Below are 20539 nucleotides of genomic sequence, written 5' to 3' on the forward strand. Positions count from 1 at the left end.
AATCATTAAAAATTTATATGATTAGTGCACGTAAATTTATTTAGGCACCTATATATATATATATATATATATATATATATATATATATATATATATATATATATATATAAAAGCTAACTGACAAATTAAGACATCAAGTCCATCTGCTGCTAATCCTAGCCCTCTAACCATGTTTCATTTCAAGAATTATACTAGATTTAGGGGTCACAGGGCGGGTTTCCACAACTTGAACATGGTAGTTATAAAGAATAGTTGCAGCGGCGGCCTCCATGATACTAAACGCCATCTCCTTCCCAGGTCCTGCGTTGAAGGTAAAGAACTTGACCGGTCTTTCATATTTAAGATCTCCTTTCTCATTGATCCATCTCTCAGGCTTGAATTCATGGCAATCCTGTCCCCATACCCTAGCCATCCTTCTAATTGCATATCCTGACAGAACAACAATTGCTATTTAGCTGCCAATTTTGACCTTCCTTCACTGAGAAATTGGTGTCAAGCTCTTCTCTGGTTTTAGTTTCGACATGCGGGTTCTTTGAATGAAGCCAGAAGAACCAAGAGAGAGTTGCACTGGAGGTGTCATATGCTGCAAAAATAATACCTATGGTAATGTCTCTTACAATTTCATCAGGGTGTTCTTTGTCGTCGACATCATTTATAGTCAAGAAAGATCGCAACACATCGAAGGTCTCTTCGTCTTCCTTTGTTTTCGCTCCTGCACTAAGCTCCTCTCTCTTTGTTGCCATATAATTTGTTACAATTTGACGTATAGTACCCTTTGCAACACTTAGTCTCTTTTCACTTCCAATCTGTAACCACATTAGCAACTTCCGGCATCTTCCTGGCAAGATGTGCCTGCTTAACATTGCTACATAGGCATCATCCATGGCCCTTACGAATGCATTTTCCTCAAAACCAATGGAGAGGGTTTTGGGGTTATGTCCAGTAGCGATCACTCTTTTCTCATTCTTTGCTTAATCATCGATTCATTACTGATTTCTTTCAATTCTTGGATCACAATTATAGTGAAAAAAAAGAAGAAATTTCTTAGAATAAGAACCGCAAACCTTGATGTTGATTAATGGGTATCATTGACGGAGCAAGAGGGCGAGAGCACATCCACTAACTTGTCTCTCTAGCTTAGAAAAAGCCCACACCATCTACAAGTGTGTTAGCTCATAGCCCAGAACATCAGCCCTAATAACATTAAGTAGCCCGTCGAAGAGTCTAATCCATATACATCCATCAATTTCTTGTTTGTTTCGCGTTATAACATCACATCACCTATGTTTACTCAAGGCAAACCCTACCGTCAATTTTTTAGGTCCAATTACCATAACTTTTGAGTAACTACGTATTTGAATTCGTAGCCTTGATTTTTCAATTTATTTTCTTTATCATGAAAGTTTTGTTGGATACATAAAAAATATTAAAGAATCTAGTATAAATAAATAAAACATAAAAAAAATATTCTTTAATATTTTTTTATTTTTTATAATTAAAATTAAAAAATCAAATAAAAATTTTGAGAAAAATAATTTCACCTGTGGAAAGAGAAGTGGGTGGAAAGTAGAAATGGTAAGTGTGTTTAAAAAATATAGTAATAATTATTTATTTAAAAAATATATTAAAAATAAAAATTTTTATTTTTTAAAAATTATTTTTAATATTACTCCATAAATAAATTAATTAAATTTTTAGAAAGCCGAATTTTAAAAGCGTTCCCAGACAGCATCGACGCTGTTCTCTTTATTGCCTCTTTACCCAGCAGGTACCATCCACCTTCCAGGTCCACTCTCCACTCTCAACTAGTGGCCAGAATGTCTACTCTCTTTTTTTTTTACATCTTATCTCTACACCAACCACTTTTTTGGCATGGCCCGTGACATTGGACTTGGAGCATCAAACGCGTCTTTTTGAAACTGGTGTTGAGAGGTTAACAATTGCTAGTTTGCTTTCTTTGCCTATATTAACACCATCTAGAAAGCCATCGTCTTCAACCGCTCCTGTCTGTGGTGTGTAATAGATGAGAGAAACGGAGAGTCTTAGCAAGTCTTTGGAGATGGGAGAGTATGCAAGAAGGAAAAATTCATGATTTAATATCCCTTCTTGCCTACTCCTCCCATTCCATCTGCTTTCTGCGACTCCTCTCTTTCCTTATTCTAGACAAAAGCGTGATCTAAAATTAATCAAGGAGCAAGAGGGAAAGGAAAGAGGGTTGCTGGGAGTTACGGGTATGGGAGGATTGGACAGGACTGCTTCGTTTTAATTAACCAAAGTCTGTTCTTTCCAACGCCTCCCATACCGGTGATCTCCAGCTGTTTCCTCCCTTTCCCTTGCTTGTCCTGCTTCGGATCCTTCAATTTGGTAAGATCTGCCCCTGTATGCATGTCGTTGGTCTCATGATGATGATGATGTTGCGTGCTCTTCTTTTGTTTTTGAAAAAAGAATATCATTTCGTTGACTTGTTAATCTTGCTTTTATGCGGGATATTGCTATGCGTCTTGTATAATGATTTTTATTAGCCCTTTTTTTTTTATGCTCAGGTGACAGAAGCGAGTTGTTGGTTATGGAGTATTGTTGAAAAGATTAGAGAAAGTTTTGATCTGTTGGTAGATCTGAGTAAATCATCTGTCAATCCAGCTAAATTTAATATTAGCAACTGATAAATCATGTGTTTTGAAATGACAACTGTGATATTCACAACATATCTGTTCACGCCTCTTCGATTCCGGGGATGCTGTCCCAGTTAGTTCTATACTGCAGTGCTTAATTAGCTCTGATGTTCCTTGATCTGTTCTTTGAATTTGGAATTTATTTTGAGCATCTGTCCACGCGTTTCGTCTATTATGGATGACCCCAACATGATTCATACGATGGGTGGATGAAACCATATCATACGGGTGTGGTCAGCTTTGTTTCTGTGAGTAAGGTGCAAAAGTCTGAAGCTTTAATGCTTATGATTCTATGGCTTGATGTGTTTTATTCTGCTAATAAGGTGGAGGTCTTTTGAAAGACTTGCTATTGATGTCGATGATTCTGTCAAATACGAATTTCTTCAAGATTTAAGTTTTCAGACTAAGAAGTGACACACCACACCAACAATAATAATTATGATCATCATATTATACAGAAAGCTAAAGTTAGTGGGGGAGGAAATCACTTTTCCACACCTATTTTATTTGTGGATTATTTTTTTATTTTTTTTTGCTTTTGTGTTTTTTTTACTTTTAATTTTTGTATTTCTTTTTTTACTCACTGGTATTGCTCTTTTTTTTAGTGCATTATTGTTTATTAATTTTATTATTTTACTACTGAGTTGGTTAAAAATTTTGTTTTGTAATTTTTTTGTTAAAAATTACTGGATTTCTTCACATGATTTTTAAAAATTATATATAAAAATAAAGTATTTTTTTAAAAAAAAGTTATAAAATGAACAACTTAATATTAAAAAAGAATAAATTTAATCAAGATAATTTTAAAAATATATATATAAATGATTTAATAAAAAACAGAAAAGTGTTATAGGAAAAAAAAAAATGAAAAAAATACAGAGAAAGTGCTGTATAAAAAAAAAGAGAAGGGAGTAACATATTATGAGTGAAAAATAGAAAAGAAATGAAAAAAAAAAGAGTGAGAACAATGAAAAAGCTTAAAGGGAAATGGGTTAATAACTTTTTAAAAAAATATATATATTTATTGTTGATTTTTTTAATATTAAATTGATTTAAAATTTGGTTTTTTCATTTTTTTTTTGAAATATTGTTATTGCTGCCATATGTTTTTTTTATAAATGTTTTTTAAATTATTTTTTGATATTAAGTGGTTAAGAATCAATGTTTTTCTTGCAAATTACAATGGATTATTACATTATTTTTTTGTTATATTTTTTTTTCTAAAATTATCTGTATTGAGAATTTAGCTCTAATTTGTTTTTTTAAAAAAAAATATTATGAATTGCTGCAGTAATTTCCCATATGATTTTTTATTTTTATTTTTTAAAAAAATTATCTTTGTTGGTTTTTTTTAATATTAAGTTGGTTAAAAGTTTTAATTACAATAAAATTAAATCATATAGGGAAAGTTTTTTTTTTTTCACGAAATATTGTGGATTGTTACAGTATTTCTTAAAATGGTTTTTTTATAATTTTTTTTTAAAATTGTTTTTGTTAATTTTATTAGAAAAAACATGTAAATTTTCTCACAAAACATTGTCAATTGCTATATCGTTATTTGTCAATTTTTCGTTATGAGTTGTTTTTCTTCCAAAATTATCTTTATGTTTTTTTTGTTACAGTAAAATATTAGGGACTAAATAATGATATTCTCATCTCCAAACTTTAATATGAAAAATGCGAAGACAATTAGGTGGTTTGGGATTGTCGTGTACAGCATAGCGATGAAAAAACATACACTCTCAAAAACTTATTATCTAACGTGACAAATATGTGGAGAGGGATTCTTGTATGTTATTAGTGGAAAAATAGAATGTGAGTTGTTACTTAATATTTTGGTCACTAAAACCCTAACTAGTCTTTGAGATCGAGTATGAGAACTGGTTGCGTAAAGAAAAGATATTAATACCCCAAATACGTCTTACTTAAGATAGATTACATTGTTTATTGCCTGATGTCTTGCTGTATTTTTGTGGTTTTTGGTCTATTTATGGTCTAAGAAAAGTTCTTATCGGTAAAGAGATTCTTGTCTTACATGTGTGTGTATATTAAAATATTTTTTTAAGAAATTTATATACACACACATGTAACAGTATCCAGCTAATTATAATTAGCCGGATACTGTGCTCATGCACAGTAACCGGTTAATTATTTTCCTTGCTGCAGAAACGTGAACACACGTTCTGCATGCAAGGGACCAGCAGGGCAGACGAGAAGAAGGAGAAGAGAGTTACCTGGAATGGAGATGCTCTGGTAGCTGGGCTCACGGTGGCGTTGTTGTCGCGGTAGCCGGCTGTGGTGGCAGACATTGCTTCTCTTTCTTCTCACCTCTGCTCCGCCGAGCTGTCTGTTTCCTCTGTATTTCGTTTCTCCCGTCAACAGTGTTCTTGCCTCTCTGCAGTGGCTTCGTGGCGGTGCTGCTGGTGCTAGCGGTGCCGCTGGTGGCGGCGAAAAGGAAGACTGGCTATGGTGCTGACTGGCCGGCGGCTCTTCTTTATTTCTCTGTGTTTCCCTTCTGCTTTTTTTTTTTCCTTCTGCTCTGCTCTTCCTCTTGTTCCCTATTATATTCTCTCTCCCTCTATGGTTTTCTCAAACGTCCCCTGGAGCTGCTGCCTAAACGTTTTTTTCTTTCCTTCTGCTACTGTTTTCATTCCTACACTCTTCTTCTTCTTCGTTTCTGATATGACGAAGACGATGGCAACGCTGGTTCTGATCTCAATGATTTCCTCTTTTTACATTATTTCCTTCTGCTTTTCTGATCTTCTCTCTTCCCGGCTCATCTCTGTTTTTCCTTTCCTTTCCCTTCTGTCCCCCCTCGCTTTTTTCTTTTCTTTTCTTTCCTCTGTCTCGTTCCCCCTCTGTTTTTATCACGTTCTGTCCCCCCAGTTCTCTCTTTTTTTTCCTTTCCTTTCCCCTCTCTGCTCCTCCCTCTCCTTCCCCTCGGGGTCCTTCCTCCTTTTTATAGCCAAAACTGCATGCATTTTTCTTTATGATGAAGACGTTCGGCACCATTATTACAGTGGTAACGGTAGAGAAATAGTAGCCGTGAAACGTTTCCCATGATCTGCGGCATTTGTTGCTGAAAACGGTTCCTGTCTGCTAAATCGGTGGAGAAGGTAATGAATAGTGCCTCTGAAACGGCACCATTTTGCAACTTTAAATGATATTTCTGATTTGATCCTTGGCTGTTTTTATAATTTTGTAATCAAGTCCTTGGATAAATTCTAGTTGGATCGCTTGATTTTAGTGCCTTTCCTGGTTTAGTTCTTGGTTTCGGGTTGTTTCAATCAAGTTTTTAATTGCCATCAAACTTCTATAATTATGCAATTAAATCCTTGATTTGGCCTAACCAACTTTTCAAAATTATAATTGGATCCCAGAAATTTAATTTCTTCCAATAAAAACGTAAATTGACTTAAAAATTATTTTTTCTTGCAATCAAACCCTCCTAAATTCAACTAAACCTCAAATAAAATTTAATTGAGTTCATAAACATATGATTTTAAATATATATATATATATATATTAAAAAAAATTGAATTTTTTTGTCAATAGAACTCTCATCAGTTAATGATAAATTGTCAAATTTCAACCTTTTATATTTTTAAACCTCTTCAATTAATTTTTGACCATTTTTTCAGCATTACAGTATCCTTTTCTCGCTCGTATTATTTTTTAGATTTTTTTTGAATATTTTTTTATATATTTTTTTATTTTTATGTGGGAATCCAAAAATAGATAACAACATGGATTACAGTGATGGTTTCATTAAAAAATAATATTAAAATAATATTTTTTTTATTTTTTAAAATTATTTTTGAGATTAATGCATCAAAACAATCCAAAAATATAATAAAAATTAATTTTTAATATAAAAATATTTTTTAAAAAAATATATAGTTGGACCCTTTTCAAACTGTCCTAAAAAAATTAAGAATTTACCTGAAAAAAATACAAGCTACGTGGTGCCCCTCTAGCAAATGAAGCTTTTGAAAATTTGAGATCTAGCTTCGCTTTCACATAGAAGAGTTTAGCTGGTAAGGCGCCCATGTTACTTTACAATGTGAACATAAATGTATACATGTCAATTTGCGAATTTTTCGTCACTATTTTTTTCGGGTGTTATTCTTACTTGGTATAATCAATTGATCGTGTTTGGTAAGTACGAGATGACATACCCGCGCGCTGCCGCGGGCTTATAAAATAAATACACTTAATAGTATTATAACTGTGAACCAATGCTAGATAAGTAATAAAAATTAAAGGTATGATAGAGCAAATATTTCATGACGGGTAAAAAAGTTGTGTTGATGATCAAAAACTCAGAGACTGAACAAAATGATTTATAGATATCTATAGTGTTTTGTGAGGAAAGATACAGTGTTTTCACTACATGATTTAGTTTTTTAGTTAATAAAAAGAAAAAAAAATTACAAAGCTACATTCTTTATCAACTTAATATTAAAAAAAAACCAATAAAGATAATTTTGGAAGGAAAAAAACCCATGAGAAAAAATATTGCAGCAATTGACAATGTTCTATAAGGAAAACTATAGCGCTTTTCCCAATAAAATAAAATAAAAAACCATTTAGAGAAATATTGTAGCAAATTCACAGTGTTTTGTGAGAAAAACTACAACGCTTTTCTCATATAATTTAGCTTTATTATAATTATAATTTTTAACCAACTCAATATTAAAAAAAAATCAACAAAAATAATTTTGAAAAAAATTAAAAAAAAAATCACATGGGAAAACATTGCAACAATTCATAGTGTTTTAAAGAAAAAAAAATATAAAGCTAAATTCTTAATCAATTCAATATTAAAAAAAAATCAACAGAGACAATTTTAGAAAAAAAAAAACAAAAAAAACACCAAAAAAAGAGAAAATTATTATGTTGGAAACACTGTAGCAATTCACAGTGTTTTGTGATGAAAGTTACAGTGCTTCCCCACATGATTTAGCCTTATTTGTAATGACTTATAATTGTAATTCACAAACAACTCAATATTAAAAAAAAAAAATGAAAAGGATAATTTGAAAAAAATTATAACAAAAAAAACCATGCGGAGAGACACTGTAGCAATCCATAATGTTTTATGAGCAAGGCTACAATGCTTTCCCCACATGATTAAGCTTTATTACAAAGTTAAATTCTTACCAACTCAATATTAGAAAAAATAAAATGTACGAAGATAATTTTGGAAAAAAATATTACAAAGAAAATAAAAACACAAAAGAAACTGGAAAAAAAAACCATATGAGGAAAAATTGTATTAATCCATAGTGTTTTGTGAGGAAAAACTTGTAATTGCAATTCTTAACCAGCTTAATATTTAAAAAATAAAATTGACAAGGATAATTTCAGGGAAAAACATAACAAAAATAGGAAAAAACCATGTGAGGAAAAAAAACTGTAGCAATCAACAGTAATTTTTGAGGAAATTTACGTTGCTTTCCTCACATATTATAACTGTAATTTTTAACCAGCTCCATATTAAAAAATAAAATAAAAAAAGATAATTTCAGAGAAAAAAAAAACCATGCAGAGAAACATTGCATAAATCAACAATGTTTTAAAAAAAAATTTACAAAACTAAACTCTCAATCAGCTCAATATTAAAAAAAAATCGACAAATATAATTTTAAAAAATTAAAAAATAAAATAAAAAAATATGTGAAAAAACATCGCAGCACTCCACAGTATTTTAAAGAAAAAAAATTAGAAAGCAAACATTTTAACCAAGTTTGAAAAAAAGTTAAAAGTAAAAAATAATATTTAAAATTTAAAATCAACAAAAATAATTTTGAAAAAAAATTAATAAAAAATGAAAAAAAAGAAAAAATAGGAAAGTTGAAAAAAAAAAGAAGAAAAGAAACGGAAAAAAACAGGAAAAGTTAGGAAAAAAAAAGGACTGTTAAAAAATGAAAAAATAAAAAAGTTAAAAAAAAAAAAAAGAGGAAAGCACCGTGGATTACTGTTGTAATCCACAGTGCTTTGTGTGTGGGGGAACAGTGATTCCCCCACACCATTTAGATATTGTTAATAATAATAATTCTATCTTCAACTACTCGTTTTAAAGGGTGTTTTCTATCTCCAGCTACCTCTTTTAAAAGATGTATGAGACTGTGATTATTTTTTAGTATATTTTATTTAAACATATATTAAAATAATATTTTTTAAAATTTTTTAAAAATATTTTTTTAATATTATCATATCAAAATAATCTAAAAATATTAAAAAATATATTAATTTAAATAAAGAAAAAAATACTTTTAAATACAAAAACAAATCCACTCTGATAAATATTTACCGTTACCATGAATAATTCGGTCATTTCAGGATCATATTATATACGATTGTTTTTCTTTGCCAAGGAATCAGAGGTCCGTGCCTTTCAGATGGGCTAGAAGGATAAAAAAGGAGAATGCTTGCATAGTATGACAGGAGACGGGATTTTAATCGTGGCTTCGTAAATTTTTGTCCCGTTCCTCTCAATTACAAGCCTTGTCTGTGGGCTATTGGCATTTGTATTGTCTATTGATTAGTTTTTAATTCATAGCGGGTTATATTAAAGTTTACAAACACAGTAAAGCAATCATAGAAAGAACAAATTTTATAAGTGAAAAGTATAGCAAGTTTTAACCCTAAATTCACAATTTATTATATTATAAAATAAAATCCAATAATATATCTAAGAGATTTATAATATTTTTTTTATGGGCTATAAAAAAGGCAATATATATTAGGTAATGCAATTAGAATCCTAGAACATAAAAAAATAGTAAAAAAATCTGAAATAACACAAAAAATCTAGAAAAAAAATAGTGAAACAGGACATTCCAAGCCTATTTCTAGGAAATTTATGTTGTGAATAAATTGCTAAAGGGAGTTCCATTTATAATTGGGTGCTTAAAAAATCTTGTATAAAAATTTGAATTTTATTCAACAATCAAGTAAAAAAATAATGGTTTTTTAGTTGCTATACTACTTTGGCAAGACTAACCCTTTTCTTAGGTCAGGCCTTATTTATTGGTCCGTAAAAGTATATGTGAGACCATCTATTTAGTCTACTTGAAACATATCTTATAAAGTGAGTAGCAAGAAAGCTTTGAAGCGTGAAAATCACTATATTTAAAATATTAATTACTCTTATTATGTTTGATACAAGATTAAAATAATATGCTAAATTTTACAGCTATTAGCTAAATTTGATGTTTAGTATTTCAAGTTATTGATTAGTCTATCCACTGATTCTTGGTGTTGATGGTATCGAGCTCGAAAACTTTCTGGTTCTGAACTTGTTCGATGATTGATACCCAGTGAGGGCTGACACTTTAGTTTTTTTTTTGAGTTTATATGATGAAATCCACAGCTCTTATTTACTTCAACTTTTAGTTCCTCATTTCTGGACTTCCTGCAGGGAGAGTCAATGATTTAAGCCCTCCTCCAAGTCCAAAACCAGGCAGAGTACGACACATGATACCTCCCGAGATTCCACCAATTACCCGGAGGTCACCACCGTCGCCCCCACCCTCTTATCTGTAATGAGTGCTAAATACACGAGCTCATTTATTATACAATTTGTACCACTGTCACGATTTCTTGCTTTAGCTCTTTTGTTCTATGGTTTTATGTTGGAGCATATGTGATGAGAAAATGGATGTTTTTGTTGGAAATTCAAGTTAAACTTGGTTATAATGTTTCAAAAATTTCAGTGTAATTTGGATAATTGATTAATTAATTGATTTTAGTAATCTCATTTATTTTTTTTAGTTAGATGGTTGATAATTTATAATTGGTACTTCGTAGGTCAGGGTAGTTTATAACTAATAACTATAACAATATTTTTTTTTTATGGAGATAGAAACTCTTTAATGCTTAAATAAATATTTTTTTAGAAAAAAAAAATACAATAATATTCTAAAGATAAATATCATAAAAATATATATGAATTAGAGAAAGAAGATTGTTAACTTTTGTTTTAAAGGTCTTATATATTTATAACATATGAATCTTGTTTTTTTTTTTTTTTTTTTTTTTTTTTGTGAAGAGAAGGGTATGGAGAATAATTTTACCCTTACAATATTTTAAGTTATATTCTACTCAAAATAATACATATTGAATTAATATAAAATACTAAGAGATATTAGACCTGGACATCTTGGGCTTCTAGTTGTATTTTGAGTTTAGGATACCAAACCCAAGCCCAAAACATATTCTTTGTTTTAGAGGGTTTTTTTTTTATTTTATTTAGATTCATCCCTTGAAATATGGGACCTAGCTCATTTTAAACAGAGAAGAAATACAGTTAACACAGTGATAACCCTCATTGCCATCTTCATCTTTATTTTCCAACGACGGTACAACAGTTTAGCTGCGTGGCGAGCCACAGTAATGCATTACCATGTTCTAGTTGGGCTTTGTATTTCCCTATTCCCACTATTCGATCTAGAAGAGTTGAAATCCTGGCCTTCCTTTCATTTAATGGAAGTGATTATTCAATTGCTCAAAAATAAAGATCATCCCCGTTTCATCTTGCAAATCCAAGTAGAGCAATATTAAACAACCATCAAATAACTAGTGATCAATAAAAGTTGACTACAGAGTATGAATTTATTAAACTTCTAAACCAGTAATATAAAACTCGGCCAACTTGAACAATTAATTTTGGATCCAGAGACTTAATTGGATTTTAAAATGACAAAACTCGAGCATATAATTTGTCTCTAGTTAAATCCGGTTGACCCGTCAGATTAACCTAAAACTTGGGTGATTTAATTTATAATTTTTATAGTGATTTTTTTTATATTTTTTTATAATCATGAAAATATAAAATTAATTTATGAATACTTAACTTTATATTTTTTTATAGCTTACATTAACATGAATTGTTTCCTAATTTTTTGACATGTGATACCTTTATATAATCTATATCCACATGAAATGTTTTTTTAATTTTTAGATGTGGAATAACTAGATATAAACTATATCCATATAAAGTGTTTCTTAACTAATTTTCAATGTGAAATTAATATATATAACCTACATGCACATGTATTATATGCTCTGCCAAAATCTAATATTGTTCACGTATGCTGCCACTGCTCATGCATTATGCTACTATCAAACAATGTCTTGTTATTATTATTATTACTATTATTGTGAACTGCTGAAAACAAATATGGACGTGAAACTTATAAGCATATCTTAATGTAATGATTCAACCCTACGTGTTTATTTTTGAAAAACTTTCTTTTCGTATTTTATTAATATTTTGCATTATCCTATCGCTTCCATGGTTTCAATAGTTCAATTCATAGAATAAGACGTATGATTCCTCCAAGCGTTTCACAAGTTCAGGATCTTTTTTTTTTTCAACCCTTCTTCTGCTCGCTTGATCATTTCCCTATAACATTTGCTTATCTTGGTGAGCTGATCAAGTTTCGCATACCTTGTTATTGTATTTTCCGTTCACCCTGCTAGCTAGCGTAGAGAGAAGAGTTGCATCAAATCAAATCAAAGTAGAAAATTGATGGGAGGAAATAAAGGCAAAACCGGAGTGGAAGATTCTGAGTAATTTCGAGAACTTAGATTTCGACAACACGCGTAATTGACAAGAATAAAGAAAGACGTGACTGAAGCGTTTCTATTTCATTTCTTTGCTCGTCTGTCCTTCTCTCGCTGACCAGAGACTAGTGTATACAATACAACAGATACTCAAGGCCCAGGAAATTAAGTATTTTTATACTTGAGCACTTTAAAAAATGAATAAAATAATAATAAAAAATATTTAAAAAATTAGAACAGTTTAAAGAATTGCGATAATTTCACTCGTTATTAATTGCACAAGTCAATGAAGGAAATTGATGACTGTTCAACCTTTTGACTTGTTTGCGTGAATGAATCATTGTCACGTGATGCAAGATCCTTCAAGATGGAAAATTAAAGTTTATCGTGTACCCTGAACGGGTTTTTTCCTTTCCCTATTGACACGTAGCAATCGCTTTTAACAAAAACGCTCAGCCATTTCTTCTGTCGTTACTTCCTCAGTTTACTAATCATGTTTATTATTTATTATTATTTTCAGACCGTATATATTTATTACTTTTTCTTTAATAATTTTTGTGCATTCCTGACAAAAACAATAGATCACATCTGAATAAGTCAAGTAGTTTTAAAAGATGAAATTGATTCCATTCATACTTAGAATTTGAAAGTATGAGTGTTTCAATCGAATCACTTTGAAAATTGAAAATAGCTAATATTAGCAATTCTATTTTTTTTTATTTAATAGAAATATCAAATATATACAAAGAAAAGGGTCTAACATGATAAACTTATTTCCAAAACCAAGAAAAGGAGGAAATTGTCGCTGTTTTCACTTGTGAATCTAATTTGCTCTTAATAAAAATTACACAGAGCTTGGCTTTGAGTTAGATTTTAAATTCGAGGCTCTACACCAAGGAAACTAAGCCCAAAAGACAGTTTGTTTAATCAGCCTTATTAATCTGTTAAAAAAAAAATAGGAGTTATAATAATTGTGGTTTAAAATAATTTTTGTTTAAAAAAATATTAAAATAATAAATATTTTTATTTTAAAAAAATTAATTTTGATGTTAATATATTAAAATAATCTAAAAAATAAAAATTTAAAATTTTTAAAAATAAAATTTACACTCCATTACCGAACAGACACGAAACCAAACAGCTACTCCACAAGGAAGCAAATATCATGAAGAAATGGAACATCCTTTTCACTGGTAGGGAACAAATCACTAGAGGACAAGAGAAAAGAGAATAAAGGGGCCCACAGTAAGCACAAGCAAGATTAGCCAATCATTTTTGAAACTAGTGTGCTGACTGTTGTTATTTAAGTATGATTTACTCCAAGAAAGTTTGTCAAGAGTGTAAAAAAATACTGACCTTCATGCACATTCACATGGCCCTCAGCTTCTTCTCCACTTTCACACCAACCCTCACTAGTCACAGTGAAAAGGTTCAAAAAAACAAAAAGAGGAACACCATCCTTGCGGGATCCAATGTTAAATAGTCGAGGAGGGAGGAAGCATGCGTGTACTCACAGCTATTTCCTTTTCCGTCAAAAAGATCTTATCTTGGTAAGAGCCATTGCTGTTGGAGGAGATAAACTTTCGAGGCCTCACGCGCCGCTCCTTGTCCACTAACTGCGAGACAGTGAAAGAACAGGCTGCTCTCTTTGGTTTTCTAATGGGACATTTAGCCGTAAATGAGGCCGTCGAGTATCAAATGATTGATCCTTTTCAAGCTAGCCCGCGGGCTGCTGTCTTGCCATTCCCACTTGCACGCCCGCAGATGGGGTTTATGTTAATATGTACACGTGAGTCTCCCGTAATTCTTCTCAGTTAATTTGTTGCAAACCAAGTTTTTTCCTTAAGGACAGATCTGCCATTGATTATACAATGAAGGATTGAAGCTTTGTTTGACGCAACTAGTTTGCTTGATATCATGGCCTGTCCCCCACACTGGGTTTTGTTCATTTCCAAAAGTTGGATAAGGTTTCCCCTCGGCTAGCTGGGTTAGGTTATCCAAAGATCTAGTTTCTACGCTGCATGCGGGCTACAAATTTAGTGAACGAGCGGTGTTATATATATATATATATATATATATATATATATAAAACATAAGAAGTCTATGATCATAATGCATGATGACCAGACTATCTTTACAGCAAAGTAGACATTATTGTGTGATTGATATGAAAAAATATTTATTAATCTTCAAGAAACTGTTGAAAAAGTAGTGTGTACACTGTACAGACATTTTTTTTTTACATTTCTGTCAAAATTATCTTTGATTAAAACTCTATTTTTTATTTAGGTATTTTTTTTCTTTTACAAGAACTTTTTTTTGTATTCAAAGCATCGTTTTTTAAGTAAAAAGTTATCATGGAAATCTTTTATTTAACATGAATTAATTAAAATCAAAATCATTATTTTTTAAAGTCATAATATGGTTGACCAAGAGTTTTTTCTCATTGCTATTTTATAACTATTTTCTTCTTCCTCACTTAGCAACCAATAAAATAAAAACAAATATTATTTTTTATGATTAAAGTGTAATGCAGGAATAATATTTGTGAAACCTACGTATAAGAGAATGTTATCTGAAACAAAACACCGCATATAAAACTACGACACCATAACTTGAAATAACTAAAAATAAAAAAACAAAATCATAACTAAAGTGAAAAAAAATGAAAAACTTGGGATTTAAAAAAAAATTGTTATAGACAGCTGGGTGAACATCTTGTTGTAGCCTAGACATAGTATCAACATTGAGCTCTTTTAGTCCATTGTGCTAATGTGATGGATGATGACGAACAAATCGGATGCATGAGATTTTCAATAACTAGCCAATAAAAAAAAATCAAACTATACATTAAAAAGGTGTTTGCTTAACGTGTTTAACATCTTAAAAGCATGCTCACCCAAAAAAAAAAAATCTGAAGATAAAGTTGTATACTTTTTCACACCTCCAACCACTCCTGCTTGGGTTTAATGCAACAACCACTGAAGCAAAGCTTACGTCATGGACGCCAAAATGGCATCATCAGGACGTGAAACGCGGTGTTTAGGTCACTGTAATCACCATTAGTGCAATGGACGGCTAAGATTCAACTCACCCATACAATATAATATAAAGTATTTATATTGCTTGGAGCGAAGCATCCACCTGAAAAAATTTTCATTATTGGCCCATAATGAGTGTGAAGTGTGTGAAGTGAGAAGTACAAGGTCAACTCTGAACAGATGAAGGCGTGCCCCTTTCATTAAACGCTTAAGGTTAATTTGGACATTTGCTAATGTTTTCTCTCTCTCAATATATTAGCATTATTAGACAGACACTTTCATTGAACGCTTAAGGTTAATCCGAGGCTGCTAGCTGCACTACTTTTAACTGTCTGGTCTGATTGATGGAGCGGTAAAATTAATGTCTTAAAATGCTTTTTGTTTGGATATATGAAAAAATAATATTTTATTATTATTTTGAAAAGAAATTTTCAAAATTAGAGAGTGAATAGAGAAAAGATATTAAAAGAGAATCTCGCCGCTGACTTTACAATTCATATCTTTGCTTTTTTTAAAATGTCACAGACAAATCTACTGTAAAGCGACTGTGAGGCACAAACTTTATATACGCACTTGCTCCTTCCTCTATCAAACTCAAAAGCGTGTCTCTACGTGTCCAAGTGAACATCTCTGTCCTACAGGGAAGACTAGACAATTACCAGTGCACTTATTTCTTCAAATTCAAGCCTGCATACCCCACTTCATTTTTGACAAAGTGTTGCCTTTTTTTTTTCTTTTAGTTTTTTAAAATGCCACTAAAAGAAATATTTTTTCCGGGATGATTATGAAATAATTGGTATAAGTATAAGGTATTAATGCGTTTATACATAGTAAAAAAATAGAAAACAAGTTCAACGAGGCTCCAGTGGCAAACCATGTATATTAAATGCATGATGATACAAATAATAATTGATTTTTTGCTTTTGAACCCATGGATAATTACGTGTCAATTTTCCACCTCCATGTAGAATTGTGCGTCCTTTTCATGAAAAGAAAAAAAAAAAAAAACACTTCATTACTCCACTATCCCTGTACAGCACCACCCAAGTAGGCACACAGTCGATTAATTTTTACTTATGAACTCTCAATATTTGTCTGTTTTCAATTTTCACGCACAATGTTCAAGTTAAGGACTAATCAAAAGATGGCCATGGAAAATAGCGTACACTTACCCTCCTCTCAATAACAAGGTAATTGAACTAAAAAGTGGGCTCTGAAGGCCACTATTTTTCTGGAGCTAAGTGACTACTAACTATTTTATAAAATGCAGTGGAACAAGCCACGTTCAGACAAATAAACCTCATCAATGTCCACTTTGTTTTTAATTTTTTTTTACCTCCATGAGAATAATATGAAAACTCCAAGAGCCTCGGAAAACGAGTGAGTGGAGTTATTTGCATTCCCCCACAAACATGCCCTAAAATAGCTTAGACCAAGAATTCAACATCACCTTTTTTTAATAAAAAAATAAAAGAGAAAGAAAAATTAAATAAAAGAGAAAGAAAGAACCAAAATAAATTCACATTATAATAGGAAAGAAAAAAATCCCACTCACGTCGGACCAAAAGCTACAATCCTGCCTTTATATATGACCCATCATGTCCCCCATGCCCTATATCCATACTCGTTCTAGTCTGTTTTTTTTTTTTTTTTGCTAGTAGCTTAGCTACTATTCTAAGGTGTCGCCTCATTTAAGCTTAGACATTAATAGCTACTTGGTAAAATTAATCATGATTGGTGGTAACCGGCGGCGGGCGTCCGTCGATTATGGTGGTGGCTACAAAGGAAGTGGTGGGTGGTCGTGGTGGCATCAAGGAGGAGAACAGTTCTTTTGTAAATATGGGTGAAACTGATGGCAAAAGAACACACAAACGAGGCTTTGCAACTGCACTCTCCTGAATTTCTAGCCTGGTGAAGGGCAGAATTGGGAGAGTGCATCGTTGCATCGCGGGGAATTGAGGGTAGCGGTCCGATTTATCTGAACTTTAGTTCTTTTATTTTTCATCCTGTTTCTTTACCAGTTAACGTTATGCTCTGGGTTTGTTACGCCTTCGTTTGCTCTTTCTGTTTCGTTCTCTCTCTTTTTTTTCTTTTTTGTTTGCCTTTTTCTGGTTTGTATTATATTATACATGGGATGTAAGAGATGCATACGAGGTAGCTAGCTAGTTTGTTAAGGCATGTCTTGATAATCTGGTCTTGAATTAGGGTATGGAAATGCTGCTGGGCATGCATCACTTACACCTATCATGTACTATTTGCTTTGTTATGGAATGGGGATAAAAGAGAAAGACTTGGTTTGCTACTTTGTGTTTTTGTTTAATTACTATATATCAAGCTAGTATCTCCACCTTGCTTGCTTTACTGATTTGTACTAGCCTGAGACTTGGTGAAATTCCACGCTTTCGTTTCCTGACTCTATGGCTTTTTCGTGTATTTTGGATCACTTTGATTATGATCTTAGTTTCACTAACAAGCAACATGCATTGAATCTTGAGTCATAAGAAGCAGTATAGAATTGCTTTGAATTGTCCCTTTCAACTTCATAATATGGCACCGTATTTTCCACACAGAATTGCGAGTTTCTTTTTATACAAATCAAAAGAATTCTAACATGTTGATACAGACATTCCCCCAACAGGTCGTTTTACAGTGGGGTTAAGGCCTCCTGTTCAAACAACCTCAGTCTTGTTCAGATTTAAGATCGCTTTTAGGTGCATTAGCCAGCTTTCTGTTTTTTCTTTCTGATTCGGAGAAAAAAACAATAAATGATATATGATGTTACATAGGAGCACAGTTAAAGAACCCATGATTTGGCTTCGAGTCTTCTCGAGAGATCGAGTATCACAATTAATGTTATCTTCACCATTTAATTTATCAATAATCATTAACATAAAAGCAGAACATGTCTGAAGATATATACACGTAAGTATGCCTAAATCTTAAAAGAGCAACCAGTTTCATAAAAAAAATAAAAAGAAAATTCCTAAGCAATAATGAATCCAAAAAGGAAAATTTTATCTTTTCGGGTGATCATAGAAAGAAGTCATGATGTATCTGTATCTTTTTCTTCAGTACGTAAATGCGCCGTAGAATCATTGCTGGGTTCCACTATCCCTTGCTGTATTAGATGTTTTGTCATGAATTATTACTAGTTCATGGCATGCAGATGATCGAGTTAGGCCATCGACACAATTGGAACTCTTTTTATTAATTAATGAGATGATCAAGTAGTAGTCATAGTAGTTTAAATATGGAACCGAAAAAACAAGAAGTGCTTGATTAATTGTAAAATATACTAAAACGGATCAGTGTTTCACTGTGTATTGCACTGTGCAGTCCACAGTAAAACATTGATCCCTCCTGCTTGCTCTTTTTTTTTTTTTCTTTGTTTTTGTTTAATGGATATTTTACTGATCCCTGTGCTTTACCCTTTTTTTTTTATTATTTTTGCTTTTTTTTTTAAGTCTTTTTTTTCATTCTTTTTTTTTTAATTGAGTTGTCTTTTTTTTTTTATTCATTTTTTCTTTGTTTTTTGTAATGGATATTTTTTTAAAATTTTTTTTGTTAATGTTAAATTTTTTTGTATCTCAAACTTTTATAACACACATTTCAGGTTTAACGGGTTAACCCAGATTTTTTTTCTGGTTTCATAGGTTAACCAAATTAATTATGGGCTAACCCGTCAATTTTTTTTTCTATGCAGTTATCAAACTTTCATGACGCGAATTCCTGGTTTGACGGGTTAACTTGGTTTGAGGGTTAACCCAATTAATTTAGATTTTTTTTTTTTTACTTTTTGCTTTTCTTTTTCTTCATTTTTTTCTTTGTTTTTTTTTAATGGATATTTTAAAAATAAAAATTTTTATTAATGATAAATTTTTTTTTTCCATCTAAAACTTTTATAACACGCATTCCAGGTTTAATAGGTTAACTCATATATTTTTTTTGTTTTTTTTTTAATTAATTTTTTCATTTCCATAGTAAAACACCGATTCCTTAGGCGTTTTTTTTTTTTTTTAAGTTGTCTTAGTTTTTTTAGCTGTATTTTTTTTATGTTTTTTGGGATTTTTTTTTTTTGCTTCTTCCTTTGTTATTTTTTAACAAATTTTTTTTGTTTAATTTAGTTTATTAATGTTTAATTTTTTTATTTAGTTGTCAGACTTTCATGACACGTTTACCGGATTTAACGGGTTAACTTGGTTTGACAAGTTATTTTTTTGCTTTTTATTCTTTTTAATTAATTTTTTTTCGTTTAGTTTAGTTTGTTAATGTTAAATTTCTTTCTTTTTAGTTATTACACTTTCATGACACATATCCTGAGTTTCACAAGTTAACCTGGTTTCACGGGTGAACTTAGTTAATTCCGGGTTGACCCGTCAATTTTATTATTATTATTTTCATAAATGTTTTTGTTTAATTTAGTTTGTTAATGTTAATTTTTTTTTTTTTTTAGTTATTAGACTTTCATGACACAGATCCTGAGTTTAACGGGTTAGCATGGTTTGACGAGGTAACCCAGATTTTTTTTCTTTTTAATTAATTTTTTTTGTTTAGTTTAGTTTGTTAATGTTCACTTTTTTTTTATTTAGTTACCAGACATTCATGACACGAGTCCCAGGTTTAACGGGTTAACTTGGTTTGACGAGTTAGCCTGAATTTTTTTTTAATTTTTTTTTTCATTTCGTTTAGTTTGTTAATATTAAATTTCTTTCTATTTAGTATTTTTTTCTTCTTAGAGGTTTTTATTTATTTTTATTTTTTATTTTAATTAATTTAGTTTATTAATATTAAATTTTTTTTCTAAGTATTTTTTGGCTGATACCTTTAGTTTTTTTTATGCCTTTGACTGTGGACTGCACAGTGCAGTCCACAGTGAAAAGGCTGATGTCTTTTTTTTTTTTAATTAATTTTTTTTAATTTAAATTATTAATGTTAAATTTTTTTCTATTTAGTTATCAAACTTTCATTACACGGATTCCGGGTTTGACAGGTTAACCTGGTTTGACGAGTTAGCCCGGTTAATTCTAGGTTAACCCATTAATTTGTTTTTTTTTTTTAATTATCAAACTTTCATAATGTGAATAAGGCATGACGGGTTAACCTGGTTTGAAAGGTTAACCCAATTAATTCATATTTTTTTTTCTTTTTTTTTTCATTAGTTTTTTTTTCATGTTGGTTTTTTTTTTAACTAATCTATTTAATTATCACACTTTTATGACATGGCCTTGCAACCAGACCCACGTCCAATGCTAT

At 31.0% G+C, this 20539-nt stretch overlaps 1 long non-coding RNA gene and 1 pseudogene across 1 annotated transcript; one reads left to right on the forward strand and one right to left on the reverse strand.

The window, feature by feature from the left end:
- Positions 1-133: 133 nt before the first annotated feature.
- Positions 134-1116, reverse strand: LOC118040038 (alkane hydroxylase MAH1-like; annotated as a pseudogene).
- Positions 1117-1680: 564 nt separating this feature from the next.
- LOC140955843 (uncharacterized) lies at positions 1681-2823 on the forward strand. The gene is made up of 2 exons (XR_012170481.1): positions 1681-2364; positions 2544-2823. It is a non-coding gene; the product is annotated as an uncharacterized lncRNA (long non-coding RNA).
- Positions 2824-20539: the final 17716 nt, after the last annotated feature.

Source organism: Populus alba, chromosome 8, assembly GCF_005239225.2.
Source record: "Populus alba chromosome 8, ASM523922v2, whole genome shotgun sequence".
In the NCBI taxonomy this organism is placed as follows: domain Eukaryota; kingdom Viridiplantae; phylum Streptophyta; class Magnoliopsida; order Malpighiales; family Salicaceae; genus Populus; species Populus alba.